The 18,462-nt window shown below is 45.2% G+C and overlaps 2 protein-coding genes across 6 annotated transcripts in view; one reads left to right on the plus strand and one right to left on the minus strand.

Annotated features, from left to right (window-relative positions):
* Positions 1 to 18,462, minus strand: part of LOC119160776 (nose resistant to fluoxetine protein 6) — a 185,454-nt gene that overhangs the window by 134,140 nt on the left and 32,852 nt on the right. The window lies entirely within an intron of this gene.
* The window catches only part of LOC119161647 (low choriolytic enzyme), a 1,178,895-nt gene that overhangs the window by 15,756 nt on the left and 1,144,677 nt on the right, over positions 1 to 18,462 (plus strand). The window lies entirely within an intron of this gene.

Genomic DNA, 18,462 nt, shown 5'->3' on the forward strand with positions numbered 1-18,462 from the left:
ATGCGCAGGCTCACGCACACACACCCATGCTCGGGCGAACATTATGTTCCTGTATATAATCCACAGCAAACATGTAGCTCATAACCAACGCTAAGGTGAGCTTTCGTAACGTGGATTGCAGTTAATTGCCATTATAGATGAAACGCGATTTGCTTCTGCTGGCATTCTGCTGTATTCGGAGAGCACCTTCACAAATTCTAAATCTAGGCCGTCATTTAACGCAAGGTCCACATATTCGTGCAGTAGCTACGCTGCTCGGCCGCCAATCCGAAGGTCGCGGGTTTGATGCCGGCCGTGGCAGACGAATTCAGATGGAGGTGAAAAGGTAGAAGCCTGTGCACTGTGCGATATCAGCGCCCATTAAAGAACACCAAATGGTCAAAATCTCTAGAGCTTTCCACTACGACGACCCTCATATTCATATCGAGGTTTTTGAGACGTAAAATCCCAAATATTATAATTATGTGTTCTTCTGATGCTGCATATTCCATCTGATGAATCGTCACCTACACCCTTCTCAGGCACAAAAGCACCCTTAGAGCCTATTTTAGGGTGCTATCGAGGCAAGCACCCAAACAAATGGGTGTTTTTTTCAATCGACCATTTATGGGTGGTAAAGGGTGTTGCAAAGGGTGCTTTCTCGTAAAAGCACCCTTTTTACACCCTTTTGGGTGTAAAATTTTTTACTGTGTACCTGGCTGCTCTGTTTTGAATACCTTCTATTTCAGAAATGAGAGTGACTTCCTATGGATCCCGTAGTGTGCAGGCGTACTCTAATATAAGTCTAACACATATAGTAAATACATTTCGTTTTCATTGAACTTCGCGACATCTTAGTTTTCGTTGAACAAAGTTCAGCGCCCGTCTAGCCTTACCAACTGTCTTACTGGTGTGCGCATTCCCTGAGCAGTCACAAGTGAACACAACGCCTAGGTACCTAAAGCTCCTTATTTATAGAATTGTTATTCATCACTGGTTTTTTCTTTCTAGTAAAACACATATGGATGCACTTTTCGCATTTAAACACATCTTCCACTGTTTACACCAGTGATATATTCTGTTCAAGTTTCTGTCTAACGCTGTCGCAGCTTCGTCGTAAGAGATACTTCAGTACACCACGCCGTGATCTGCGAACAGTCGCAAGGGGAACGTAATACCTAAATTTATATCATATATGTATATCAAAAATAATATAGGTCCCAATACAAAGCCCCGAAGGACTCCTTAGGTGACGCTTACGTAACTCGCTTTGTTACTATTAATAAAAACACACTGCCTGCGCTCCGATAAAAAGTTTTCAATTCATTTGACAACATCTCTATGTATACCTATTTGCCGTAGTTTGTAAATAAGAAGCAAATGCGTAACCGTGTCGAAGGCTTTTCGAAAATCTAAAAACAAACAATCTATAATTTTGTATGTCAAGCAATACAAAATACTTAAGCTCTAACGTTCACATGTCAACTTATTCTTCCTATTTAAACTTGTGATACAACACTTGTGTACATATGATCCCATTAGATGTATCGTAACTGTCATGTGGTCTTCAACCGTCCACTGTGCTGCATTTTCACATGTTGTGTTTACAGTATTGCACTTTGTGCTTTGAATATTAAACTCAAAGCATTTCTTAGCAAACTTCGGCAACTTTGAAATATCTATCTATCTATCTATCTATCTATCTATCTATCTATCTATCTATCTATCTATCTGTCTGTCTGTCTGTCTGTCTGTCTGTCTGTCTGTCTGTCTGTCTGTCTGTCTGTCTGTCTGTCTGTCTGTCTGTCTGTCTGTCTGTCTGTCCGTCCGTCCGTCCGTCCGTCCGTCCGTCCGTCTGTCTTTCTCACTGTTTGTGTGTCTGCTCGTGTGTCTGTCTATCAGTCTATGGGTCTTTCTCACTGTTTGTGTGTCTGCCTGTCTGCATGTCTGTCTAGCCGCCTAAGACTTTTAGTTCTCCTGACCCTTTCGATAATGGTATCAATACCAAATATGTTATGGCATGATATGACTGTACGACAAACATAGGTGACTAGTAATAACATAAATAACATAAAAATAATGACATGTATGTCATGAGTGTCATGGTTTACATTTCATAGTCTTGCTGCAGCTCTAGCGGTGGTTTCGTTTCTGTGACCATAGCAAAACTGCTAAGGTAGGACATGACTGCATAGCAAAATAGATGACAGACGCTAACTTAGAAATCGTGACATGGATGTCATGAAAGTCATGAATACCCGCCACGCTCATGGTGCGCTCGCGGTCGTTTCGCCAGTTGCACATACAGCATATTTGGTATAACACGACGTGAATGCATGACGAAGGTATATGACTGGTGCAAGTATGACAGTGGTGAGATGCGTGTCATGTAAGAACATGACTACATGCCACGCTCATGATTCGCTCACGGCTGTTACACTAGCTTCACATATACCACATTTGGTATTACGTGACGCGAATGGACGACGAAGGTAAGTGACACGTCCAAACTTAATAATCATGATTTGCCCGTCGTGTTAAACATGACTACATCCTACGCTCATGGTGCATTCGCGGCCATTTTGCTATCTTCACGTATTGTAAATTTGGTGTTATAAAATGTGAATTAAAGACGCAGGTATGAGTCCGGCGTAAACATGATAATCATGATGTCCTTTCTATTTGAAACATGACTACATGCCACGCTGATGGTGGGATCGCGGCCATTGCGCTGTTTTCACATATTCCAATGTTTGTATTACGTGACGTGAATAAACGAGGAATGTAAATGACACGTTAAAACATGATAATCATGACATGCGTGTCATGGAAAACATGACTACATGCTGTGCTCATAGCCTGCTCGTGGCCACTTCGCTAGCTCCACGTAGACCAAACTTGGTATCACAAGACGTGAATAGACGACGAAGGTATATGACACATTGAAACATGGGAATCATGATACGAAAGTCATGTACAGCATAATTTACGTCCATCTCGTCAGGTTGTGCTGATTTTAAGGAAGCCCTGAAACACTCTTTCAAGTACTTATAGAATAAATAATTAGAAGAGCTTATTGCCTCACGAATTCAACAGCGCAAAAATTTTGAAGCTCTTACCAGTGCGAGTGGAGTTACAAAGATTTGTCGCAAGCTGCAATTGCATTCTTTCTTCTCTCGTCTCGACGTTAGCACTAGAAGCTAAGCAGAGAGGGATGGCAGGGGCAAGAAAAGACGTAACACACGCCTTGTGAGCTTGAGAACTTTGTCTTTTTTTCGAATGCACGGCTTTTTCAGTGTGATCCCGCACGCACGCGTGGACAAGTCGTGGCCTCCCGCGGTGATCTCTGTAACGACCTAGTGTGCCATGTTCAAATCATTCAATGGCTGATAGATGGGCTTTCTACGAGTGATTTTTGAGCGTCTTCCGTGAATTGTCGAGAGAAGAGAAAGCAATTTTAGCTGATTTTGATAATTTATTGTGAATTCCAGGCCACGTGCTGCGCAAATTATCTGGCTCGCGTGCTGTCGGGAGCCTCTACTACCTATCAGCAGCGTTTTGTGAATATGCTCAAAAAGTGTTGCAGGGCCCCTTTGAAGTGATATGTAAAGCTTCCTCGTTGGTGCTTCGCATATAATTGATTCTCACGGTACTTGGGATCTGCCAATTTTTTATTTCATATTGCGTTCGCTGAGTGAAAAGTAGCCGGTGCCACCACAATGACACCAACCTTTTTTATTTCATAATTTTAATAAAAAAGAAGTGGTGTGTTTCATAATCTATGGCATATGCACACTCATGTCAAGCTTTTGTTGAACACAAACATTTACTAAACTAATCGACTCCGAGATGACCAGATGGATGGAAACATTAAAATGCCTCCTTGAAAGCAACTCTATAGCCAAGGTCTTTGGAAACGTCGGCTAATATACAAACGTTTAGCCAGTTCTTTCGGTAATACCTCCTATTATTTAAAAGCAGGCAGGCAAATAAACAAAAGAGAGAGTTTGTTTCTGGAAAAGAACAATGAATGCAATCACCAGGAAAACTATCATTTTGATTGTGTCGAGGACAACGATAACCTTCCTGGCTACCAGCTCAATACCATCATAAAAACAACGTGAAAATGATCAACATATAGCAAATGTGCTTTGAGCCGGTGGCACCGGTGCGGGAGTAAACACCGGCTCCGTGCAGCAGCAGCCATCCGCAATATGGAGCAGTCTTAGATTGTTGGCGGAACCTCGCAATGTCGCGTACGGAGTGCTGCGCCGTTTACTGTGCTAATAACGATAAGAACTAGTGATCTAGAAGGCACTTTTTTTCTGTTTTCTTGCGCAACAGTGCTGGAACGCTGTATTTGTAGCGTGTGGCATCTGAAGTGAGTGATCCGGGGCACCATCATGAAGTAGGCTACCTGCTGTTTAAAAAGAACATGCGGTGTTCGCAGTTTTTTACGCTCCAAACAAGTCATCTTACACGTTCACAGTGCTGATTAAGCTGAGTGGCCACCGCTAAAGTGATATCGAGCCATCGACCGATCCTACTCTCGTATACGCTCTCAGTATTTTTGACGACTTACCACAGTTCAACGAACTGCGCACTACAAATCGAGATCGTAGAGATGAAGCCCCGAAAGCACGGCACATTGGGGACGGTGAATTTCAACATTTACTCCAACTGCACTGCCTTCACCACTTGGCAGCTCTGCGCGTGCAAGCGAAGCCGTGTCACGCTCTTTATAGTGTGGCGTGACAGCAAAGATACTATATACATAGCTGGCCCGCAACAATAAAATCGCAGCATATCCACAGACTGATTGATTATGAGTGGGGCGAAACATCCCTCATTCCATCTGCGCGTTCATCTCGCGTCCTTCCGTGCGTTCATCCGTGCGTTCATGTATCCATCCGTCCATGCATCTGTCTCTCTGTCCATCCATCCGTCCGCGCGTCCGTTCATCTGCCCGTCTGCTCGTCTGTCTGTGCGTTCATGCGTCCGGCCGTTCATTTAGTGAACACTGCAAGTGTTCTAGTGAACACTCCATCTAGTGAACATTCCATCTGGCATCTTTTCATCATATATTTATGATATAGAAGTACCGCCACCCCGCGGACATTCCGAGGACTAAGCGAGAGGTGGCTACCTACTACTATTACTACTCCTACTGCTACTACTACTATTCAAATAACAACAACAACTACTACTAATACTACATACATACATACATCACGGACGCATAACCCACGGCATAAGGAGCTTCGCCCTTAAATTTAAAGCGCCCTCTAGCGTAAGTATAACATTTTACGTGGACACCATCTGTTTTATAACATCTGCAGTGGTTTATTCCACCGAAAACTATCGCCTAGTGGTGAATCATGGAACGAGGTGGCTACGTACTACATACATCGGTTACGACCAACCCACGTCTTGAGGAGCTTCGCCCCTAAAAATTATTCAAGCAGCCAGTGCAATGTCCACAAGCTGATATAAGCGCTGGCACATAACACTTCGTGCAACTGCTATGAGGCATGACTAATTAAAACACGGTTTGATGATCGTGATAGCTTGCACCCATTGCACTATACTGTCTGAAATAAAGCTTTCAACAGCACATGTAGGACACAAATGTCCTTGTTTACTCAGGCAATATGATAAAAAATAATGCATACAAACCGCGGCAGTCTGCGCGTTCACTTTCATGCTGTCCTTACGCATACATCACAACTTCTTTACACTTTGTCACACGCCCATACGTTCTTCTGACACGCTGAAAACATAAATTTTTCGGTATTTTTTTTCCTTTTTTGAAGCCCCCAAACATTCTCCACGGTTAACATCATGAAATTCTACCTTTTGCAACACCTGTCGTCGTCGCGAACCCACACTTTCCAGCAATGTGGTTGTATGAGACAGAAAACAGTTAATAGCCCGCAGGTTGTAACTGAAATCACCCCCGTTGCGCTGGTGGTGCCCATGTGTGGGGCACCCTTGCTCTACCTGTAGTTGCTGAACATTTCCCATATTTCTAAATATACCTTTAAAATCTCCTTAACTGGATCAGGTTCACGGTGTCAATCAGGAAGGGGAGTTTTTTTCAAGTGAAGTAATGTGCGCTGAGTCTTAACTTCCATGAAGGGGCCAATGAAGTGCGATTTCGACGATGAAGGAGGCATCAAAGAACACAGACGAAATACGTTCGTTTGCTGCATTCGTATGAGTACTATTGTGATACGTATCCCGAAGAAGTACGCCCACTAGCGCGGGCCCGTTCTTAGAGAACCGTACGGCACGCGTTAACCGTCGCCGCGGCGACCACACGATACTGCTCAAGGTCGCAACACTTTATTGTCTGTGGCAACATTACGAAGGAAGGTAAGGTAAGGAAGAGGGCATGCCCAGCCGGCGCAGGGCGTAAAAAAATGTCGCGGAAATTACGTCACGTGCGGCCATATTCACTAGGCACAATAACGGCGTTTTGTTATTGTTGGTGTAGTGCGGTGTGGCACCGTTCAGGCGGTCCAGCGGTGGTGTGCGCGTTTTAACGGGCTTCGCAACTAACCGTGGCGTACTGCAGGTGTTCGACAGCATCCATTCTTTGTGCCGCATTGTTAGCTACGCAATTTTCCCCCGGTGGTGGTTGTAACCAGGTGTCTGAACTAAAAACCACGGAACGAGAGATACGTACTCCGAATTTGCAGCGTCCGTCAAAATTATGCTAAAAATCCATCATAGAAGATAACGACTGTGCTCAAGAATTCGTTCATTGAATGCCTTGCAGGTTAGTGACAGTTATGCGGTGTTGCTTCTTATGACAACGGACGATGCATTTGCGGTCCACATGCGCTTATTAAGACTGTTTTTAATCTTGCTTTTCATGTTCCTGTACAGTTACCGGTTGGCGGTTGGCGCTAAGCTCGGTTCCAGATAAGGAAGACAGAAAAAAGCGCCTTCTCTTTATTTTCCTCTAATGACAAGCCACTTATCCCGGAGACATCTTCTCTCGCATTTGGCTGGCTTTCCCTGCCGTCTTTGGCGGCTGTGTTAACGCGTGAATCTTCCCGCAGACCTTTTCTCACGCATTCCTTCGGCTAACTTTCCCACCTTTGGCCCCAACGCGATCCTGGTCTTCGTTCTCCGTAGTTACCAGTGCGCGTGAATCACACTGGACACGTGTTCCCACGCACTTTCAGGTGGTCTTCGCTGCTTTCATCCTAATGAAATCACGGCCTTTGCGATATCCGTAGGAACCAGTGTGCGTCGGACAAAAGAGAGGCTAAAACAAAGAGGCCGGCGCAAACTCAACGGGCTGCCACGCACACAAGCTCCCACCGACGCCGACTTTACAGGCATAATTACGGACCTCCGGGTTTATTGCCGGGAAGACATTTTTTTTCTTTTTTTATCGTTGTGTCTAGCCCACAGCCTGACCGAAAATTTCATAAAACCTAAAGAGAAACGTAAAAGGTGAAAAAAGTGATCTGAAAGAAGCTGTACGAATTTCGGTGCCTGGTTCGTTGCGCGGCCATGTCCGAAATATAATCTTTATTTTCACAAAGAACACATCAAATAGAAAAAAACCTCAACGTGCAACTTGCTGTGTTTATCGTTAACGCCGGCAGTGCAAGAGTACAACAGCCATACGCAGAGATTTCGTCAACCGTATCGCGGAGAGACAGCGTGTTGAAATCCGTTCCGTTGGTTTCGGATAGCACCGACGCACGCGGCGCGCAGGCCACGTGCTTTTTGAGACAGAGAGGGAGTCGCGCCTTCTGCTTCGCATTCACACGTAAACAAGAGAGGAGAATTCGCCTAGTCCATATGGCCGACTTCCGGCTTCATCGCGGCTTCACAACGATTGACGTCAGGGCCTCTCCTTACCTTTCCTTCCTCCGTGGGCAACACCAAAACGCAGAGCGGCCCGTTGCAAAGGCGCGGCGGGAAACCAAATGGGCTTATCGACGCCACGGGCGTAAAGTACTAAACAAGGTTCTACGAGCATGTCTCCGTTGTAAAAGTGATTCATGGAGACACTGGGACCAAGGCCCGGTTGCTCGAACGAGGGCAAAGGCGCTCGCGTTGGCTTCGCAGAGAAACGGGTCGGCGTAGCTGGGCCATGCACTAGGGTGCCCTTCGGCCGAGCGTACGCAAAGACGCAACAAAAGGTGAGCGTTCCCCTCGGGCGCGAGGCGCCGTCAGCGAAGTCCGACGAGCCCCGAACAATGGAAGTCGACGGACGGAAGAAGGAATACGTGCTCACCGTAAGCTGCCCTGGAGAATCTCTGACTCACTCCCAACGCAGGCGCCCAAAACCTCTCGGGATACTCTGCGCGGCGCTACTGTCGACATCCGCTACCGGGTGAGGGGGGTTAAACGTCATTGCTCGCTCTGCCAGCGCAACAAAGAGTGGAAGAGGGGAGTCATGTCGGGACATGAGAACGGCAGAAAAGGTGGGAAAGCCCGCGCAAAGGCAGCGTGCTAGCTTCAATTCCTACACTACACATACCAACTCGCCCAAGTAAAGTATTATCGGTATGCTGTGGTAAAGCAATGTTTCGGTGAAGACAAAAAACACTGTTTCAACACTTTTGCTTCACCAGGTGTATAATAGCGCTTTTTCGGCAAGTTTTCTTTCTTAATGCGCATCGAAAAATAGGTTTACAAACACTTTACATTCGTACTCCCGTTGAAAGGAGACTGCCGTCGCCAGAAGCAAACTTCGCGGTGTCCTGTTCTGCAAGAAGAAGCCATAAGCACTGAGGCGTTGATGTAGCCGAAGCTATTTTTGACGCGTATCGATGAACAATTATGAGCTTCTCTTCCTGCTGAAACAGGAAGAGAAGCCCAGAATTGTCTACAGGTATTTTTTTATTTCCACTCTCGGCTGTACTTTTTTCGCCGGTGTCAGCGCCATTGAATTGAACGCCTAAGCATTGAATTGTGAGTGCGAGACGTTATCCATTGAGCTACCAAGGAGCACCTCCTTCAACGTTTAAACGGCAACTTGTTTACAACTACCACTTACCGCTAGCGATGGGCATCTCAGAGGAAGGGGGGGATATCGTGTTTTCAGCATTACCAGCGAGATGGCGCAATAAGCGCGCGTCGCCAGATCGTTACGACGCGGCGGCGACTGTGCGCTCTCATCTCCCACGCGTACATTGCCCCGAAAACAGGGGCTGGGGGAGAACGCTCACGTCTGCGAGCGCTTATCTCGCGGCGGGAAAAATCGTGCAGAACGTCGTTGGCGCAAACCTAAAAGACGTCGAAAGAAGAGACTAGGAAAAGCGCACACTCGCAACTGACTTCAATTGAACCGAAGCTCGTCTTATACAACCCTCACGCATTCGTACAACCACAAGAAGAGTCCAATTGTGGCAAGGTGTACATTGGCCAGTCGGGGCGTTGTATAAACGATCGCTTAAGAGAACATGCACTGTCAATGAGAAACTGCACAGGTTCGCATTTGCCGCATCATTGTAAAGAATGCCTGTGTGAACCGCTACTGCACCGTACGACACTATTGCTAAGAAGCAAAGACAAAGTGGCTCGTGAATTGGCAGAGGCGATGTTTATTAGACAATTTGGCGAACAATGTATTAGTGTTGCATCTCTGTCATTGTATGGTAATGAATTTGATTTTCTATCAAATAGATTGTGATTATATTTGGTTGGTCTCTTCTTGTGGTTGTACGCATGCGTGAGGGTTGTATAAGACGAGCTTCAGTTCAATAGAAGTCAGTTGCGAGTGTGCACTTTTCCGAGTCTCTTCTTTCGACGTCTTTTAAGTTTGCACCAACGATGTTCTGCACTGTTCCACACCAACTAGCCCGACAGCATACGTTACTGAGCGGGGAGAATATTACGCCTTAGTGTGTCACCGGAATGATTCTGTTGTAGTTACTGGGCGCACAAAGATCACTGCACTCGCTGTACAGTCTCCGTTTGGAGAAAAAGCGCTCTTTTCAGACAAAGAGAAGTAATAACTGAGACGCTTATTCGCGTTGATTCGTACATGTGAGTACTTTTCTTGCGTCATTTGTGTGGGAGAAACGCGAGGCACTTTTCAATATGCTTGTCATTTTTCACGTGGCCTTTTAATATGTTGCTATCGCGTTCATTGCATCGCATTTGTGGAAAAGTTGTGACTTTATAAATTGATCACTTATGTGAACAAAGTGGAAAACAAAAAACTGCAAAAACCGCCGGCACGAACAGTCAATAGGAATTGAACAGGGCTAAAACAGGAACTAAATAGAGTTTTGGACTAATACAGGCCTTGCATTTCACTTCGCTGGAATGTGGAAGCAATATTATTAAAATGCCACAAAATAGTTGCCAATATGCTCTTTCCCGAGGACGTGAGAGTATCTGAGGCACTTGAAGTAGAGCTGCAAACAGACAGAAAAAGAAACAAAAGAATACAACAGTACCGCTTTAGGAAACGAACCAGCAGTGGAGCGCGAGAATTCATACAAGAAACTTCTTTTTAATGAATGATTTGCGTATGTAATCTTTTGAAATATTGTACTTTCTTATTCGGCCTTCGTCTCATTCAAGCGATAAAGTGATTTGCATGACCAGAAACCACCAATTATTTTCGTTATATCTCGTTATGATTGATCAAGTGAAAAGAACATTATAGTTTTTGAGATAAACTCGAAGAAAAAGCTTTACTTGTCTATTACAATAAAAAAAGCTGAACATCACACTGCAATGCGGCTGGAAGCGTCACCATGGGGTAGTGGAATTACTACAGTGTATAGGGTGGTGCATTGTTTAGGCGTAATAGAAAAAATATTGTTGCTGTGCGTTTAACTATAGCGACATATTTTTAATGGAATGAATGGTTTCTTCCCTCGTTATCCTGATAAAAAGTGACAGTAAAAAATGACGCCAGCATCTTCGAACGAGGGGAAGTGTGACAGATTAAAACAATAAGAACACTAAAAACTATCGAGTAAAATCATCATCATCATCATCAGCCTGACTACGTCCACTGCAGGACAAAGGCCTCTCCCATGTTCCGCCAGTTAACCCGGTCCTGTGCTTGCTGCTGCCAATTTATACCCGCAAACTTCTTAATCTCATCTGCCCACCTAATCTTCTGTCTCCCCCTAACCTGCTTCCCTTCTCTGGGAATCCAGTCAGTTACCCTTAATGACCAGCGGTTATCCTGTCTACGCGCTACGTGCCCTGCCCATGTCCATTTATTCTTCTTGATTTCAGCTATGATATCCTTAACCCCCGTTTGTTCCCTAATCCACTCTGCTCTCTTCTTGTCTCTTAAGGTTACACCTACTATTTTTTTTCCATTGCTCGCTGCGTCGTCCTCAATTTATCGAGTAAAAAGGGTGTCTTTTTGTCCCACAACGATAAACGTTATCAGGCTTGCGTGCGCTTCCTTTCTTGAAAACTCGGCGCTGGCCACTTTCCTATCGAGAATACAATGTTACCCTGATATTGGGCATGTCGATCGTGACCACAATGTACCGGGCGCGGAGCGATAGCGCATGGATGGAACAAAATATTGATGACAATTATTCTTGTGGGGCAAAAAGACACCCTTTTTACTTGCTCTTTTTTTTGAGTGAAGGTGCACTCTACCGGTACAGCCTGACATGTGGGAGTGCAGCCTTATGCTGCATTCATTTGTACAAATTTCTGTTTTTTAGTAAATCTTACGAAAAATAAATTGTAATATCCGCGTAAAGCGACCTTTGTTATGCCCTGAAGGCACGATGACGGCACCCCATTCAACGCAGAGATCCCAAGCAAGCTGAGTTCCCACAACCGATGAAGACGACGAACACTCATGATAATGAACATGTATGAAGAAGGTAGATCTGCCTAACAAATGCTTATACTAACTCCCCCCCCCCCCCATTAAAGTGGTCATCCTGAATTAAAACGAAGAACAACGCCTTGTAAAAGGCTTCATGCGCAACACGTGGACTATCTTTGTCTAATGACTTGGAAGAAAAAGTCACAGCTTTGCCGCAAAGGCTAAGCAATGAACGCGATAGCAACGAAATGGAAGGTCGCGCGCAGAATGGAAAGCAGAGCGAAACGTGCCTCACGTTTCTCACGCACAAATGACGCACGAGACGTACTCACGGGTGCTGATGCACGCGAATAAGCATCTCAGCTGTTGCTTCGCTGTGTCTGAAAAGAGCGAACTTTTCGCAAAAGGAGGCTGCAAAGATTTCAGCGACTCTTGTGCTGCCGGTAAGTACAACAGATTCACTTTAAAAACAGCGCCAATAACGAGGGACAAGAGAAAGAAGGAGACAGACAGCGGCAAATACAACAGAATTGTTCGAGGTAAAGACTGAGGCCAGCCAAGACGAACGGTCCTCCCATCCTCTCTACCGCGCGATAAGAGCACGCGAGGAAGCGTCGCTCCCCTTCTCTATGCGGGGCAAAGTGCGCGTGGTGGATTAGAGCACGTGCCGCCGCGCGATGTGGTGACACGCGCTCATTGCACTATGTTGCTGGTAATGCTGAAAACACAATAATTCGCCCCCTCCCCTTTGAATGCCCGTAAGCAATAGCAAGTGGCAGACATAAATATCATGTCGTTTGAACGGTAAAGAACGTTTTTTTTGGTGGTTCAGTCATTTATGACTAGCACAGATGAGTCATAGGACCCAAGTTTGATTGCACGTGCCGCAGTCTTTGTTTTTCTTCTGTCTTGCAATTTCATATATATATATATATATATATATATATATATATATATATATATATATATATACGTATACATATACGGTGCAGTACTGCGACAATAACGCCCGCGGCCAAACCCAGCCAAGAGTATCCATATAATTGCTATCGCAATAAAACATCACATATTTAAAATAAATTTTAATTTTTTAAATGAATACCTTTATTTCCCTAGCAAGTAAAACACTAACCAAGATGAGAATAACTTGTTTATTGTGAACAACACTCAAAGTAGTGGATTAAAGGCGAACCACCATGGAGAACGTTCTTCACAGTTGAACTACGATAACACTAGAAACTGAAAATGTTGGTAAGGTTTGCTCTAACTTCAGTAACGTTGTGCTTGAGGGAGGCTTTTGTGAAAAAATTGACCGGAGTTTCATAAAAGAATTCCTACATAGTACAATAAAAACAAATTTTCTGAATGTGGGGATATACAGATGGTAGATTTCGCGCTGTGTGTGTCAGCCTCAACAAAAACCTAAATTCAAGTCTGGAATCAGCGGACTTACCAGAAAAGAATGTCTTAAAGAACAAGCAATGGAAGCTAATGAGGTGCCGTAATACTGCTTAATGTCGTACTGGTAACTTCCGCATCTGTCACCGATTCATCATCATCATCATCATCATCATCATGAGCCTGACTATGTCCACTGCAGGACAAATGCCTCTCTCATGTTCCACCAGTCAACTCGGTCCTGTGTTTTCTGCGGCCACTCTATACTAGCAGCCTTACTGATCTCATTATCCACCTAACTTTATGTTTCCCCCTAATCCACTTGCCTCCTCTAGGAAAGTGGCTGATTGGGCTAGTTGGTTTAGCATACTTAAGGTTTAACAGCGCAAAAAAATGCACGATAGACGGTCTTTTTTCCGTCCACCATGCATTTTTGTGCTGTCAAACCATCAGTATGCTTCTCTGGGAATCCAGTCAGTTATCCTTAATGACCAGCGGTCATCCTGCCTGAGCACTTCATGCCCGACCCATGTTCATTTCTTCTTCTTGATTTCAACTACGAAATCATAAACCCCGGTTTGTGCCTGATCTACTCTGCTTTCTTCTTGTCTCTTAAGGTTACGCCTATCATTTTTCTTTCCATCGCTAACTGCGTCGTCTTCGATTTGAGCTGAACTATCTTTGTAAGCCTCCAGGTTTCCACTTCGTGGGTTACTACCGGCAAGATGCAGCGGGTATATTGCTTCTTCTTGGGAGATAGTGGCAATATTCCAGTCATGATTGGAGAGTGCTGGCCGAAAGTGCTCCACACCGTTTTTATTCTTCTAGTTACTTCGACTTCGTGGTTCGGCTCCGCAGTTATTGCCTCTCCTAAGTAAACATAGTCTTTTACAGTTTCCAGTGCACTATTACCTATTTCGAAGGGCTGTTCTCTTTCGATGTTGTTGGACATTCCTTTCGTTTTCTGTAGAATAATTTTAAGACCCACTTTTCTGCTCTCGTTGTCCAACTCCGAAATTATGAGTTGCAATTCGTCTCCCGAGTTACTCAGCTATGCAATTTCATCGACGAAGTGCAGGTTACTAAAGTACATATATCCATTAACTCTTACCCCTAACTCTTCCCAGTCTATAGGCCTCGTAAAGCCTCCTCTAAGCTCGCGGTAAATAGCACTTGGGAGATTGTATCTTCTTGTCTAACACCCTTCTTCATTGGTATTCTGTCGCTTCCTTTATGGAGCACTATGGTGGCGGTTGATCTTTTTGCGTTTATTCCAGATTATTTATATATGCATTGTCGACGCCATGATTCCACAGTGTCTGCGTGGCTGCTGTTATTTCTCCTGAATCAAACGCCTTCTCGTAATCTATGAACGCTCTGTTAGTGGTTGGCTGTATTCTAGGCATTCCTCTATTACCTGATGGATATAGTATGAATGGGGTCGATTGTTGGGTAGCCTGTTCGAAATCCCGCTTTTTCCTTTGGTTGATTGAATTCTAATGTTCTAATTCTGTTAGCAATCACCTTTGTAAATAGCTTGTATACGACAAAGAGCAAGCTGATCGGCCTGTGATTCTTCAAATCCTTGTCGTCTCCTTTCTTAGATATTAAGCCAATATCAGAACTGATCCATTCGAAGGGGTCATTTTGCACAATATATCAGAGATGCCAAGGTTGCCAGTTCTATGAAATTGAAAGAAATCCTTGTTGGTTCCAAAGCTTTTGCGAACTAATGAGTTGAAGTTAGATTTATTTGCACGTATACGCGTAGTTCGTCGTGTGGTTCAAACCAAGTTTTTAGTATTTATAGATTAACAATCCGCCACACCATTGTCTCCGATTGCTATCGATTTGAATCACCTTTTTCATTTCCAGTATATTCCACACTGCATTAGTAGTTTGTGCAACGGTGTCCTACACTACGTTCTGGACAAATGCATTTTTTAGCTTGCTCACTCGCTACAGCTTTCCAACGCGCCGACATAGTTGTCTTTATTCCATTAAGAAAAAACATATCCATTGCAACTGAAGCCACTCTTAAAGTTTATGAATGCACAAGGCTGCATGCGGCAGAATCGCCGGAGAAATATGCACGTTTGTAAACATGAGCCACCACAAATCGTCAGAAGTGGTGCTTACAAAATGGAGCTCATGCGGGCAAGAAATAGCTTAGCCACTTTAAGGCTGACACGTTCTTGGAACCGTGCAGCGAAACACCTTGCAAGACGGCGTCACTACGCCTCCCGAGAGCAACTTCTGGAAGACAGAGTGGGCCAGGCAGTATTTGCTACCAGGTTGCACTGCCACCTCGAGGAATGGACCATTGATTGGTGCCGTATTTTCGAATGCTACGCTAGTTCGTTTCATTAGCTTCACACGTCTTCATCGCTGAAAAGCGGTTACAAAAACACCTACCAAACACCCAAAAAGTTTTTCTGTAGTCGCTCACTTATTTCCTTCCCACTTTCACTGGTCTTCCAAAATTTAGATTGATACGTTATACGTTTGTGATCACTACCCAGACTTTTGGAGCAACCTTCATTTATGTGCATTGCCCTGAGCTTATCATACATCCTATGTGACATCAATGTATAATCTATCATCGACTGCAGCCTTCCTACCTCCCAAGTTATTTCCCTTCACACTTCTCGGCACTGTTGCAAATGATCGAATCAAGGCTTTCACATATATGCATAACCATTTTGCCTGTCGGGTCGGTATACCAATCTATATCTTCTATGTGCGCATTCATATCTCCTAGTATAATATTCTCGCACTGTCTTCCTAACTCCTGAATGTCCTTTAATATACACTCTATCATTGTTTGGTTTTCCTCTCTGGCCTTTGCACCCGTCCACAAGTACACGAAACCAAGGAGTGTCGTTTGACCTGCCACTTTCCCTTTTAGCCATAAAAATTCCTTGCACTCCTGCTTCACCCTTTGCCAGCCTGTAATTTTATGAATGAATGCCCCAATACCACCCCCCTTTCTGCTGCCTTCTGTTCTTTTACAATATTCCCACGCGTAGTCCGGATTGTTTGGAGGTTGTTCCATGTCCCTGAGATGTGTTTCTACAAAATCGTATACCATCGGCCTCTCTTCCCTTAGCTGTTTTTCTATCTCTTCCCACTCCAACCTGTTTCTACCACCCTGCATGTTAATGTACCCTATGTCTGAATATGCTCGGCGCTCATGACTACGTATATATCTGCCCCGGACTCTACCTATCTTAGATACTGGTGTAACCTTTAAATCGTATCTGTGCATACCACCTGTCAAAGAGTATTCCTGGTTGTTTTACTCGTTACTAACTATCCTGCACCCTGAAGGGCTCGCTTGCTCCCCAAAAAAGCTACTGCGCGTCCTGCAAGTCGCCAACCCACCTCATGACCAAGCCGCCCATCGAAGTGACCCTCACCTATGCACCTCTCTGTTTATTTCCACCACCTCAAAGCCTTTCTCTCGACTCATCCGCCATATCTCTTAGTTTGCGTTGACAACCGCTCTTTGCAGGTGATTATCACGCACCGGTACCTCCGGTATTGTGTATATCACTACCTGTACCTGAGGAGAAGTGGCGCGTATGTCATCGACGCCTTTCGCCAGTGTGGTTGCTAGTCCTGCTGTATCTTCATTTAAGACATTGTTTAAACCATCTGAAATTATCACGAGGTTTCGTCTATCAGCTGTAGTTTTGAGTTTTGCGCTCGCTTGCCTCATGACTGCTTCCAGCTTGCGTCCCGGGAACGCCCCTACTGCAACCTTCTTGTCACCTCTTGCCCTCTCTTTGATGGCTTCTGTGCATCGATTTAAATTCGAGTCCCCGGGGATTATCACATGCTGTGACTTTTTAGCTGGAGCGTCCTGCACCTGGGGGCTACTTGCACCTGTGACGCCGGCTGCTTTGTCCCCTCCCAGCCCCACCACTACTTCGCTGAAGCTGGACCTTGTGACAATTGAACCTGTTTTTTCCAAACTTGCTTGCTCTTTCTTCTCCGCCGTTCTGGTTGCCGGTTCTCTACAGTTCTCTTCGTAGGCCGCTCCTCTGTTCACCTGGGCTAGTGCTTCCTCGGCGGACTTCAGCCTTTCTCCCATTGCCTTCGTTTTCTCTTGCTCTGTCGCCAACGCAGTCTCGAGCTCGGCGATTCTCATCAGCAGTTCACTCTGGGCAACCATCATTTTCTCCATTTTTTCCTCAACCTCACATTGCCTTCACTTCGCGTCAGCCTCTTCTCCACCCGCTTTTACTCTTGGGTCCACTTTCAAACCCACTCCGCATCCTGAACACTTTACAGTCTTTTTAATCATGTCTTTCTGACACCAATTGTCCCTATACTCGATAATTACTAAACTCGAGCCCTTCCCTACGAAAAAAAAACAAAGTCTAAGCTCCTCTACAAAAATTTGCGTGTTCAATGTACGTGCACCTCCCTCACAGGGTGGCAAAATAAAAAAAAACAAAAAATTCAAACACACACACACACACACGCACTAATAAATACCTGATGACTGGACCCCGAAAAAGCCGTACCATAAAATAAGTGCTACCAAGATTTCAACTGCTGCCTTATAATTATAAAGACAAGCTCAATACATGCAAAAACACTTGACTGCGCAGTCGATCGGGAGCGCTAAAAAAACACGTCCATCCACCGTTACAGTCCGAACCGAACGTCGTGACTGACCACCACGCCCTCTGCTGGTTGTCGTCACTGAAGGATCCAAGTGGTCGCCTCGCCCGATGGGTGTAACGCCTTCAAGAATATGATAATCGCGTGGTCTATCGCTCCAGTGGGAAACATTCGGATGCAGACACTTTCTCCCGTTCGCCCCTACCCCCTGACCCTGCCTGATGCGACAGCTCTCTGAGATGCCACTGCTGTCGCCATCGCCGACATGCCATCTGAGCAACGCAAGGACCCTTGGGTTGCTTCGATTCTAGACATCCTGGCTGGGCCGATAGCTTCTCCTCCTACTGGCACGTTGCGTCGGCAAGTCGAGCACTTCACCACTTGCAACGACGTGTTGTACCGACGCAGCTACGCACCCGGTGGACGTCAGTGGCTACTTGTGATTCCACGTTATCTGCGATCTCAAATTTGTTCCACGTTTCAGGGCGGCACCCAATGTGGCCACGCAGGTTTCCTGAAGACTTATTCTCGCATACGGCTCCGATATTACTGGCGCGGCATGTACCATTTTATTAGACAATATGTTCGGGCTTGCTTAACGTGCCAGAGACGAAAGACTACCCCTCATCACGCCAGCGGCACCTTAATACCTTAACATGCCCATCCTG

The sequence above is a fragment of the Rhipicephalus microplus genome, chromosome X (assembly GCF_043290135.1).
Source record: "Rhipicephalus microplus isolate Deutch F79 chromosome X, USDA_Rmic, whole genome shotgun sequence".
NCBI classification, from domain to species: domain Eukaryota; kingdom Metazoa; phylum Arthropoda; class Arachnida; order Ixodida; family Ixodidae; genus Rhipicephalus; species Rhipicephalus microplus.